We start from the raw sequence: 12,933 nt of genomic DNA, 5'->3' as shown, positions 1-12,933 counted from the left end.
CTTTGTTTCTTGATGAGTCTGGCTAATGGTTTGTCAATTTTATTTATCCTTTCAAAGAATCAGCTTTTGGCTTTGTTGATTTTTGGTGTGGTCTCTTTTGTTTCTTTTGCATTTATTTCTGCCCTAATTTTTAAGATTTCTTTCCTTCTACTAACCCTGGAGTTCTCCATTTCTTCCTTTTCTAGTTGCTTTAGGTGTAGAGTTAGGTTATTTATTTGACTTTTTTCTTGTTTCTTGAGGTATGCCTGTATCGCATTGAACTTTCCTCTTAGCACTGCTTTTATAGTGTCCCACAGGTTTTGGGTTGTTGTGTTTTCATTTTCATTCGTTTCTATGCATATTTTGATTTCTTTTTTGATTTCTTCTGTGATTTGTTGGTTATTCAGCAGTGTGTTGTTCAGCCTCCATATACTGGAATTTTTAATAATTTTTCTCCTGTAATTGATATCTAATCTTACTGCATTATGGTCAGAAAAGATGCTTGGAATGATTTCAAGTTTTTTGAATTTACCAAGGCTAGATTTATGTCCCAGGATGTGATCTATCCTGGAGAAGGTTCCGTGTGCGCTTGAGAAAAAGGTGAAATTCATTGTTTTGGGGTGAAATGACCTATAGATATCACCTAGGTCTAACTGGTCTATTGTATCATTTAAAGTTTGTGTTTCCTTGTTAATTTTCTGTTTAGTTGATCTATCCATAGGTATGAGTGGGGTAATAAATTCTCCTACTGTTATTGTGTTATTGTTCATTTCCCCTTTCATACTTGTTAGCATTTGTCTTACATATTGTGGTGCTCCTATGTTGGGTGCATATATGTTTATAATTGTTATATCTTCTTCTTGGATTGATCCTTTGATCATTATGTAGTGTCCTTCTTTGTCTCTTTTCACAGCCGTTGTTTTAAAGTCTATTTTATCTGGTATGAGTATTGCTACGCCTGTTTTCTTTTGGTCTCTATTTGCGTGGAATATCTTTTTCCAGCCCTTCGCTTTCAGTCTGTATGTGTCCCTTGTTTTGAGGTGGGTCTCTTGTAGACAACATATATGGGGGTTTTGTTTTTGTGTCCATTCAGCCAGTCTTTGTCTTTTCGTTGGGGCATTCAACCCATTTATGTTCAAGGTAATTATTGATAAGTATGATCCTGTTGCCATTTACTTTATTGTTTTGGGTTCGGTATTATACACCCTTTTTGTGTTTCCTGTCTAGAGAGCATCCTTTAGCATTTGTTGGAGAGCTGGTTTGGTGGTGCTGAATTCTCTCAGCTTTTGCTTGTCTGTAAAGCTTTTGATTTCTCCTTCATATTTGAATGAGATCCTTGCTGTGTACAGTAATCTGGGCTGTAGGTTATTTTCCTTCATCACTTTAAGTATGTCTTGCCATTCCCTCCTGGCCTGAAGAGTTTCAATTGAAAGATCAGCTGTTATCCTTATGGGAATCCCCTTTTGTGTTATTTGTTGTTTTTCCTTTGCTGCTTTTAATATTTCTTCTTTGTGTTTGATCTTTATTAATTTGATTAACATGTGTCTTGGGGTGTTTTGCCTTGGGTTTATCCTATTTGGGACTCTCTGGGTTTCTTGGACTTGGGTGATTATTTCCTTCCCCATTTTAGGGAAGTTTTCAACTATTATCTCTTCAAGTATTTTCTCATGGTCTTTCTTTTTGTCTTCTTCTTCTGGGACTCCTATGATTTGAATATTAGAATGGTTCATATTGTCCTGGAGGTCTCTGAGATTGTCCTCATTTCTTTTAACTCGTTTTTCTTTTTTCCTCTCTGATTCATTTATTTCTACCATTCTATCTTCTAATTCACTAATCCTATCTTCTGCCTCCATTATTCTACTATTTGTTGCCTCCAGAGTGTTTTTGATCTCATTTATTGCATTATTCATTATATATTGACTCTTTTTTATTTCTTCTAGGTCCTTGTTAAACCTTTCTTGCATCTTCTCTATCCTTGTCTCCAGGCTATTTATCTGTGATTCCATTTTTATTTCAAGATTTTAGATCATTTTCACTATCATTATTTAGAATTCTTTATCAGGTAGATTCCTTCTCTCTTCCTCTTTGGTTTGGTTTGGTGGGCATTTTTCCTGTTCCTTTACTTGCTGGGTATTCCTCTGTCGCTTCATCTTGTTTATATTGCTGAATTTGGGGTGGCCTTTCTGTATTCTGGCAGTTTGTGGAGTTCTCTTTATTGTGGAGTTTCCTCACTGTGGGTGGGGTTGTATCAGTGGCTTGTCAAGGTTTCGTGGTTAGGGAAGCTTGTATCGGTATTCTGGTGGGTGGAGTTGGATTTCTTCTCTCTGGAGTGCAATGAAGTGTCCAGTAATGAGTTATGAGATGTCAATGGTTTTGGAGTAACTTTGGGCAGCCTATATATTGAAGCTCAGGGCTGTGTTCCTGTGTTGCTGAAAAATTTGCGTGGTATGTCTTGCTCTGGAACTTATTGGCCCTTGGGTGGTCCTTGGTTTCATTGTAGGTATGGATGCGTTTGATGAGCTCCTATCAATTAATGTTCCCTGGAGTCAGGAGTTCTCTGATGTTCTCAGGATTTGGACTTAAGCCTCCTGCTTCTGGTTTTCAGTCTTATTTTTATAGTAGTCTCAAGACTTCTCCTTCTATACTGCACCATTGATAAAACATCTATCTTAAAGATGAGAAGTTTATCCACATTGATGGACGCCAAGAGAGGTTCACAGAGTTACATGGAGAAGAGAAGAGGGAGAAGGGAGTTAGAGGTGACCCGAATGAGATGAGGTGGAATGAAAAGAGGAGAGAGCAAGATAGCCAGTAATCACTTCCCTATGTGTGCTCCACAGTCTGGACCTCTCAGAGATGTTCACGGAATTATACAGAGAAGAGAAGAGGGAGGAAGGAGACAGAGGTGGCCAGGAGGATAAAAGTGGGGAATGAAAAGGAGAGAGACAGATCCAGCCAGTAATCAGTTCCCTAAGTGTTCTCAACCGTCTGGAACACACTGTGAATCTCAGGAGAGAAGGAGGAGGGAGGATACAGAGGCGACCTGGTGGAGAAAAAGGAGAGTCCAAAGGAGGAGAGAGCAGTCAAGCCAGTAATCTCACTCTCAAGTAAAAATGGGTACTGAAGATTGGGTTTTTGAGGGTACAAAATTGATAACAAATACCAAAAAGCAAAGATTAAAAATCTAGAGTAGAGGTTGGATTTTCGAAAATACAATATTAAAGAAGAAGAAGAGGAAATAAACAAAGTCACAAGAATTATTAAAAAATATATACATATTAAGTTTTTTTTAATAGGGTCTTTTTTTTTGAAAAGTAATAGTAGGTTATAAAAATGAAAATTAAAGGAGTAATAGAGGACTTAAAATTTAAAAAAAGTTTAAAAAAGAAGAAAAAAGAAGAAAAAAAAAGTATGATCATAAAAATAGTAAAAATATATCTAGGACTTTCTCTGGTGGTGTTGTGGGCAGTGTGGGTCAGTTCATTTTCAGATAGTTCCTTGGTCCGGCTTATATTTCTCAAGATCTATAGGCCCCTTCCTATGTAGTCGGTACTAACGACAGGGTTTTAATCTCTTGTACCTGTCACTTCCAAGGTGGTTCCCTCTGTTTTAGCTTCTTCTGTTTGCTGGTCTCTTCAGTGTCTAATTTCTGCCCTGACACAAGGGGGGGCAGTGGTGGACACTTTTTTTAGGCTCACTTGTTCAGTTGCGCTGTGGGGAGGGAGGGATGCTGCAAGCAAATAACACTGGTGTGTGCTCACAGTGTCTCAGCCACACTGGGCCCGCCCCTGCTCACGGCGCACACAGCTCAGGCTCTAGGTTGCTCCGCCGGGAACCGTCTGAGGCTGACCCTGGGCTGCATGCACCTCCCAGGTCTAAGCCGCTCAGGCTCATGTACTCAGGTGGTCTTCAGAGGCGCAGACTCGGTTGGGCCAGCGTTTTATGCCCTTCCCAGGTCTGAGTAGCTCAGGTGTTTGGTGAGCGCGGTCGCAGTGACTTATCACCTCTCCCGTCCCTGCTGCTCAGTTTTCTGGGTGTACAACTGGCACACCTTCTCAGGCGGATGATGACTGTCCAGAGCCCCAAGAAGTCTTAGTTAGCAAAGAAGCCCGTTTGCAGTTTGATAGTTAATGTCTCTCTGGGGCTGCAATTGCCCCCTTCCGGCCCTTCTGGCTCTGGCTGCCTGTCACCGAAGGGGGATGGTCTGCAGCCGGCTAATTCTGTTTCGTCCTTTGTTTTGTGCACGGTCTTGGTGGTGTCTTGTTAGAGCTTTTGCATGGTAACTATCCCACCATCTGGTGTGCTAGCCCAAGTTAGTTCGCTCTGGTTACCCTCGGGGCATTTGGGCCCGATTCTTAAAGAACAATGCAGTCCATGCCTCCCTGCCCAGCCCCCACTTGCTAGTGGTGGGTGCAGGCATCTGCACTGCTTCTCCACCAGGGGAGTTACCGTTGGGCTCGTAATCTGTGGAGTTTATTTATTTATTTATTTGTTTTTCCTCCCTGTTATGTTGCCCTCTGTGCTTTCAAGGCTCGCCACAGACTCGGGAGTGAGAGTGTTTCCTGGTGTTTGGAAACTTCTCTCTTTTTAAGACTCCCTTCCCGGGATGGAGCTCCCTCCCTACCTCTTTTGTCTCTTTTTTTGTCTTTTATATTTTTTCCTACCTCTTTTCGAAGACAATGATCTGCTTTTCTGGGTGCTTGATGTCCTCTGCCGGCATTCAGAAGTTGTTTTGTGGAACTTACTCAGCGTTTAAATGCTCTTTTGATGAATTTGTGGGGGAGAAAGTTGTCTCCCCGTCCTATTCCTCCGCCATCTTAGGACCGCCCTCCTATGGTGCTGTTATAACACTTGAACTGACAAAGTCAACAGGTAAAGGGTGAGTCTGAAGGAGAAATAGGAGATATTTAGTACACTACATATCTTTTTGTTAACATTGTAAATGAAATATTTTGTCATCTTTTCCTGGTGTGTGTGTATGTATAGTTCTGCCATCTTGAACCTAAACTCTAAAGGAGTTGATGGACATCTATACAAGTACTTTCAATACATGTGCGATCATAGGGGTAATAAAAGGTCCCTTAAAAGCTTTAGCAGGTAGGCCTGATCAAGGCTATGGAGTTATAAAAATTTCCTGAAAGAAGAGAATTCAGTTGATAATCTAAGGATGATAAGGTGTTGCAGAAATGAAGAAGCAATGGTGGTAGGTTATGGTAAAGAGAAACTGGAGATGAAGGAGGTTTTCAAGTTGGGTGAGGAATTTGAATCCTTTTTCACTGTTTACTTGCTCTCTGACCTTGGTTGAGTTACCAAGTTCTCTGTGTCATGCTTTTACCATCTGTAAAGTATATGTAATAATACCTGATAGGGTGGTTGTAAGAATTAAATAAGAAATGTATTTAATTTGAGGGGTACAGTACCTGGCAGATGGTAAGTACTAAGTAAGTGTTAGCCATTGTCATTAATAATGTATGAGAAAGACTTAGAGTCAACAGAGAGTGAGACCCATCAGATGAAATTCATTAGAGTGTGTAGTGGCAGCTGGTCAGAGGCTCAACTGGAAATGTAGAAAAAGATAAGAATTTGGAGGACTCTGACTTGCTAAAGAGTTTGGACTTTTTTTAAAAATTATTTTTTAATTTAAAAATCTTTAATTCTTACATGCATTCCCAAACATGAACCCCCCTCCCACCTCTCTCCCCATGACGTTGTTCCAAGGCAATAGGAAGTGTCCTTTATTACAGGGAAGTGATATGATCAGATGTTTGTTTTAGAAAGCACTGATGCTCACTATTTGTGTCTCTTCTCTTCCTCCTGGGCACACTACCAAGCCACACTTCCAAGCTCCTTTCCAGTTAGGGGCCTGCATTCTGGCCGAGAGGATATATTAGTTAGGGTTCTCCAGAGAAACAGAACTATCAGGATGTGTGTATGTGTGTTTGTTGTGTGTGTGTGTCTGTATATGTTTATGCATATAAAGAGATTTATTATGAGGAACTGGCTCACCTGTTTATGGAGGCTGCTGAGTCCAAAATCTGCAGTGAGGGATGGCAGCCTGGAGACACATGAGAAATGATGGCACAGATGAAGTCTGAAAGCAGTAGGCTGGAGAATTCTCTCTTGCTTAGAGAGACCTCTTTTATTCTATTCACATCTTCATCTGATTGGATTTGGACCACCCACATTATGGAGGAGAGACTGCTTTTCTCAAAGTTCATTGATTTAAATGTCAATCTCATCTAAAAGTACTCTGAGTTACATATAAAATTAAATGTCACAGGAAAGGTGTTCAGCAGAAGTGATATGTGCTCCTTACAGACTGGGCCTTAGACATAGTCCTCCATGCTTGCTTTCTTTGCTTCTTGGAAGGTGGGAGGCAGAGGATCTGGAATGGGATTGTGAATCTTAGGGGAATGAAACTGAAGTGATAGCGTTAGTTCCTCAGTCATGTTTGACTCTTTGCATCCGCATAGACTGTAGCCCGCCAGACTCCTCTGTCCACGGGATTTCCCAAGCAAGAATACTTGAGTGGGTTGCCATTTCCTCCTCCAGAGGATCGTCCTGACCCAGGGATTGAACCTGGGTCTCCTGCATTACAAACAGATTCTTTATTGTCTGAGCCATAAGGGCTTCCCAGGTGGTGCTTAAGAATCCCCCTGCCAATGCAGGGGGAATGAAGGAGTCACTAAATGGAAGGAAGCTGGGTCCCTGAAAGACTAGATAGAACAGAGCCTTTATCTCACTTTATCTCTCATTGAGTGGTGACATGTGTGAAAGAAAAGCATATGTTGTGTTAAGCTTTGGGATTTCAGGGCATGTTTATTAAGCTGAGAGTCAGGAATTCTTTGGAGAGTGTTGTTGGTGTGTTGTCCCTCCTCCCCCTTTCTTTGGAAGAGGAGAAGGGTGTCAAGGGATGCTTGCATACTGTGGATTTTGAGAGACAGAGGAAGTCATATTTTGATTCATGTCTGAGGAGTCTAAAGGTAAGAGATGCGTCTTTAACAGAGGTTCCAAGGGCATTCTGGATGAATGAATGATACAGTCATTCTGGCAGCAGTAAGAAGAACGTGTTGAAACAGGTAAATGCTAAGAGTCAGGGAGATCAGTAGGAATTTGTGGTTCAAATGTAGGCAAGAGGTGATGTTGATCTGGATTAGATTGGAGCAGTGGGTGTGCAGAAGCTGTCTAAATTAATCAAACTGTGGTTAGTAATAAACCTTCACTGCCTTACGAATTTATCTCAATGTAAATTCAAAATTTTTTTCTAGGTAAAATCAAAGTTGATTATTTGGATTCACTCCATAATAAAGGAAAATTTATGGAATATGATGCTCTTTGGGTGTTTCAGTTACACACCATCATATCCATCCTGTAAAATCAACTAGGTGTACTTTTTATCATTCTACTATATTGCCATGAAGATCTTTCTTATTTGGCCTTGTTGAAATGCTACATAGGAAGACAGAGACATTCATCCATATTCACTTCAGGATGCCCATAGTCTGAATTAGTTAATACCATTTGATATCATTTTAGTAAGCAGGTTCTAGCTATATTAGAGACTCAGGGTTAAGATATTTTAGGGGCAGGAATTATAAAAAGAATAGTATGAACCCTAAAACACTGGGATGTTGAAATAAGGAGTGTATTGTTGGGATATTTGGGCAACTAAGCCGAAGGGAGGTGGCACTAGGTACCAGGGTATCTTTCCCCCTTTTACCTGGATGAAAGCAAGAGGAAAGTGCTGAGGAGAGTCCAGGTGCTGTTTTATCCATCCTGCAAAAGGGGCGACCTTGGTGAAGCCCATCTCATGTGACATTCTGTGGTTACTTGGCACAGTTCAGCACATGTGTCCAGAGCAGTGACTGTAGCAGAAAATCGAAGTTGATTCCCAGTTCCTCAGTTTAAAATTTTAGAACTTTCACACTGCAGGATGAGAGTTCTTAATACATATTAATGGCTTGATTGTTCAGGTGGAAAAGGAGTGAGGATGAATGCACCGAGGCCAGTATTCTGAGAGCTGACTTTTGTGCTGTGTGTATATTTGGTCACACACTTGAAGCATCAGAGGGAGAATCATAGGATGGCAGAAGAGAGTTAAATAATTCATCAGTTTCTCAACCAACCTTTGGCATAATTCAAAAGAGGCTCATAGAAGGCTCTGAATAAATCCTGTTTGAATAAATAAATTGGGAACTACTGATTATGTGACTTGCTTCTGTTGTTGTGAACTGGGAGAAAGATTTAAATTGTACAAACAATGATTTCCTGCAGAATATCCACAAATTTCAAATTCACCTGCAAATAAAGGAATAAGTTTATCTATAATGAATTTGAAAGATTTCTTACTTGGAGTTATTTTATTTAGTGTATTTTATATAGGGAATCCAGGACTATAGTTAGGTAACATCTTTCTGAATGCTTTTAAGTAGATGATTTTTCCATGTTAATTGTCCATAAAGGGCAAATAATAGACACAATAACTTGAATTTTTAATTTGGAAGTTTAATGTTACAGTGATTGTTTATCAATAGTTCTTTGAGATTTTTAGGAGACATTTTGTATTGCAATAATTATTATTTTAATTTGTGACTTGATTAATATAGTCTGTTATTAGTTTCAATAAACACAATGCGTTGGTAATACTGATGAGTCCAATTAGTAGACGTAATGACTCGACTCTCCTCAAGAGGGCAGCAAAACTGCATAGCTCAGTTCTGAAAGATACTGATGAAAATCTTAAGAAGCAAGTTCGCAAAAAAAAAAAAAAAGAGCAAGTTCACAGACGTTCTCTGACCTGATCATTCATATTAGGCCAACTAATTAAGCATAACAGGTTCTGGTATTTGTATTGGCATTTTGTGGACATTTAGCCTTTCCTTTGTGGAATGAAAAAAAAAAATCGTTTTCATTTTAGGTTAGACAAAGGAACTATACTTGCTTGGGTTTTCAAAATGCATTGTTTTCTTTAAATGACCAAATGTTTAAATACGTTACTGTTTATAACAAAGAAGTTAGAGGTCTCCCCCCACCCGCACTCCCCCCGCCCCCGTCCCAAGTAGAATGACTTAATTTGTGAAGGACAAGATAATGATTGTGTTTGCCTGGGGGTATTTTGGAAATGGACTTTCTTTTTATGATCTGTCCCAGGTATAAAAATTTCCGTGTCCCAGAGAGAAGAAAATATTAAGATTGGTGCCAAGAAAGTAGAGAAATGGGAGAGAGTTGAATGCATCCCTGCCCAATTCTATAGAAGGAGATTTGGTCATTTTATAGACCAGTTATAGGTGAGGGTTGGCATTACCAGGAACCACATCTTGTAGTACTTTCTGTTTTTCCAGGCACCTTTCTTGCACCAGAAGGTGGTCGAGTGATTCTGGTAAAGGTGTTACCTAACAGTGGTTCAAAATGTTTCTTCCCTGTGATGTATTTGCATTGAATAGAGAATTTGTGACGAGTAGAAAATTTTTAAGGCATAAAGAAATGGATTTTAGAATGGTAGCATTTGGTTCTTGGCAAGTTTATCCTTTGTATAGAGCAGGCTTCTACTAAATAGTTATTAAATGAATGAATAAACACCTAGAAGGATAAATGAATATGTAGCTGCTCTTCCAGCTGCCCAAAGTACAGAATAGAAATTCTCTTTTTTTGTGAGTCTCTTTTGATGGGGTAAAATTTTGCTAATTATTAGTAGAAATAGTTTAGGTAGATGATTTAAGCAAAAGTATTTGAAGATTCTTCATTACATTATATTAAGTAGATTGAAAAGAAGTCAAAATGATTTAATATCATGGTGGCCATCAGGAATGTACATAAAGTTTGAATTTAGGATTCTCATCTTTCAACTCTTTAAAGATTTTGCATTAATTGTTGTTTAGTTGCTAAGTTGTACAGACCGCATGGACTGCAGTCCCCCAAGCTCCTCTTGTCCATGGAATTTCCCAGGCAAGAATACTGGACTGGGTTGCCATTTCCTTCTCCAGGGGAATTTTCCCCACCCAGGGATCAAACCCACATCTCCGGCATTGGCAGGCAGATTCTTTACCACTGAGCCACCAGAGAAGCCAAATTAGTATTCATATTTATCAAACATGTATTCTTTGCAAATACTTGTGCTAGTCCTGTATTGTAATTTGCTGCACATTTTGAAAAGAAGAATACACCTCAACATATAAAACATATAACAATGTATTTATAATCTCCCTGGAGTCCCAAGACTAATACACATGACAACATTGTTAAGCACAAAAGGTATAGATTACTAATGCAGATGAGTGAGTGCACACTCCAGGATTAAAAGGGTTCCGAAGAAGAGAGGTCAACACAGTTCAAGACCCTGGGGAAGGCTACACACCGAAAGGGGCCTTGAGCAGACTTCCTAGGGTGCAGGTGAGATTCAGATACAGAGAGAAAGGGAGGGTGTACTAGGAAGAACAGCTTGTGTAGACATGAAGAAGTGATGAGCATGGCACATTCAGCAAATAGACTAGAGAAGAATTGCAAATTGCACAATAGAGCTAAAGCTGGAGGAGTGATTTGGGACCTTTAATACTGCTACTGAAATCTCCATCTCTGTATACCAGCGCTGAATCAAAATCATGGAGACAGCTTTGGGTAAGAAAGAAAAGGGTAGCTTTATTTCTTTGCCAGGCAAAGGAATCCACATCAGGCTAGTGCCATCAAGACTGTGTCCTTCCTGAAAGGGTTCAGAAAGTACAACTTACAGTGTTAGCTCAAAATATGGTTCTCTTATTTTTGTTTGATTTCTTTATTTTGGCTGCATCTCTGCAGTGGGAATGTGGAATCTTAACCACACTGGACCACCAGGAAAGTCCTCAAAATAAGATTCTTGATGAGGATGGGGCAGTAGTTGGGTCTGTATTCTTCTGTTCTTATGGAACATTTCAAAACCATCAAGGTTGGTGTCAGGAGTCCTGGTGATGGGCTCTGGTGGTCTCTGAGATTGCTATAGTGGGACCTCCTCTTCTGGAATGAAGAATGCTTACAAAGAAGAAGAGTGTAAGGGAGTGTTTCAAAGAGGAAAAATGCCAGGTGCCTGATCGAGCTTTAACTAACTAGTGAATTACTTTAAGCAGTCAGAGTGCAAAGAAATCATCATCATCATCATCATCATCATCAACAACAACAACAACAACAACAACAGAGAAAGAGAACCTGCAAGTGAAGCATAACATGATGGAGACCTAGCTGGTCAGTTTTAGCTTTATCAACATAAAGGTTTTTGCAATTCAAGTTATAAAAAAAGATGAACTATATACCACTGTTGAGTAGAAGGATGATGAAAGGATAGTCATGTTTCCAGAAATGTACTCCTTTCCATTTCCATGGCTGTGGAAGCCACCAAAAGCCTGTGGAATAACCGTGAGAGGAGGAATATTTGACGGTGGGAAGGGTAAAGGACAGAGGGACCTGTTAATTTTTCTGGACTGTAAATGTTACAGTTACTATGCTGAGTTATATTTTCAAACCTATATTATGATATATTTTAAGAAAGGAGGCTTAGAGGGAATAAATCTGCCTCAATTTCCATACTAAGATTGTATTAATGATATATTCCAACCTGGATCCCATATATGTATCATAGTCACTAGAAATCCACATAAAAGATGAAAGCCAATGATGGTACAGTTTTCCACTAAGGAACTGTTTCTGACATCAAACACTGGGAAACTAATGGTTTGCTGGAAGGAAACATACCCTTTAATATAAAGCCAACAGATTTAGTCAGGAATATCTTACTTCTTCCAAATGGAAATCCACTATAGAAACCACATTGTTGTGTTTTTTTTTTAAATGGATTTATTAATATATTGCAGAAACATACACAGGGTATTTTTGTGTATCAAAGTAATGTCTTTGCCAGGTTGCAATTGTGTACTTTCATGATACAAATGCTAAGAATTCATCATTTCTAAACTAGATTTCACTTGAATTTACAAATTTACCATTTTAATCAGGTATTTGAAAAAATGATTTTCCTATAGAAAAGTACAAATAAGTAAAATAAAATAGAATACATGAATGGAAATGTACCACAAAATCATGGAGTTAGAGATATATAAACACCAAACAGAGTTTGGTAAATGACAGTGGGGAACTATTTTGTTAATATCCAGTTCATTCATTCTTCTCTCCTCTCTCCTTCTCTCTCCCTACCCCTTTGCCTCCACTTCCAGGCCTGTTCTCTGATTCTTTCAGATTGTCAGTAGAGGTAGTTTTCAAACATATTTTAAACTTTTATTCTCAACCATAATCCTTGTATCCTTTTTCAATTTATAGTCACGTTATTGCAAGAATTTGATTTTTTTTCCTTAGAGTATATCAAAGTGTAATTTTTTTTGCTTTTCTTTCATTTTTATGTGTTTTCAAGAAATATACACATATATCTACTCTTTTTAGGACTTCCCTGGTGGCTTGGTCAGTAAAGAATCGGCCTGCAATGTGGACCTTGGTTCAATCCTTGGGTTGGGAAGATCCCCTGGAAGAAGGCTTGGCAACCCACTCCAGTATTTTTGCCTGGAGAATCCGCATGGACAGAGGAGCCTGGTAGGTACAGTCCATGGGGTCTCAGAGTTGGACAAGACTGAGTGATTAAGCACAGTACTCTTTTTAAGATTCTTTTCCCATATAGGTCATTACAGAGTATTGAGTACAGTTCCCTATGCTATACAATAGGTCCTTATTAGTTGTCTGTTTTATATATAGTAGTACGTATTTGTCAATCTCAAGTCCCCAGATTATGCCTCTCTTTTCCCCCCTTAGTAATTATAAGCTTGTTTGCTACATTTGTCTCTATTTCTGTTTTGTAAATAAGTTCATTGGGTCATTTTTTAGATTCCACATGTAAGTGATATCATGATACTTATTTTTATCTGTGTGATCTACTTCACTTAGTTATGCTAATCTCTAGGTCCATTCATGTTGCTGAAAATG

At 39.1% G+C, this 12,933-nt stretch overlaps 1 protein-coding gene across 37 annotated transcripts in view; it reads left to right on the top strand.

The window, feature by feature from the left end:
- LOC138418512 (uncharacterized) overlaps positions 1-12,933 on the top strand; it is a 247,343-nt gene that overhangs the window by 74,945 nt on the left and 159,465 nt on the right. For all 37 annotated transcript variants that reach the window (XR_011248650.1, XR_011248640.1, XR_011248641.1 and 34 more), the window contains one exon: positions 12,400-12,546. The gene's annotated coding sequence lies outside the window, so the exon portion shown is untranslated. The remainder of the gene's footprint in view (positions 1-12,399; positions 12,547-12,933) is intronic.

Source organism: Ovis canadensis, chromosome 1, assembly GCF_042477335.2.
Source record: "Ovis canadensis isolate MfBH-ARS-UI-01 breed Bighorn chromosome 1, ARS-UI_OviCan_v2, whole genome shotgun sequence".
Taxonomy (NCBI): domain Eukaryota; kingdom Metazoa; phylum Chordata; class Mammalia; order Artiodactyla; family Bovidae; genus Ovis; species Ovis canadensis.
Note: the sequence above shows the minus strand (reverse complement) of the source record. Positions and strands in the feature narration are given on the sequence as shown.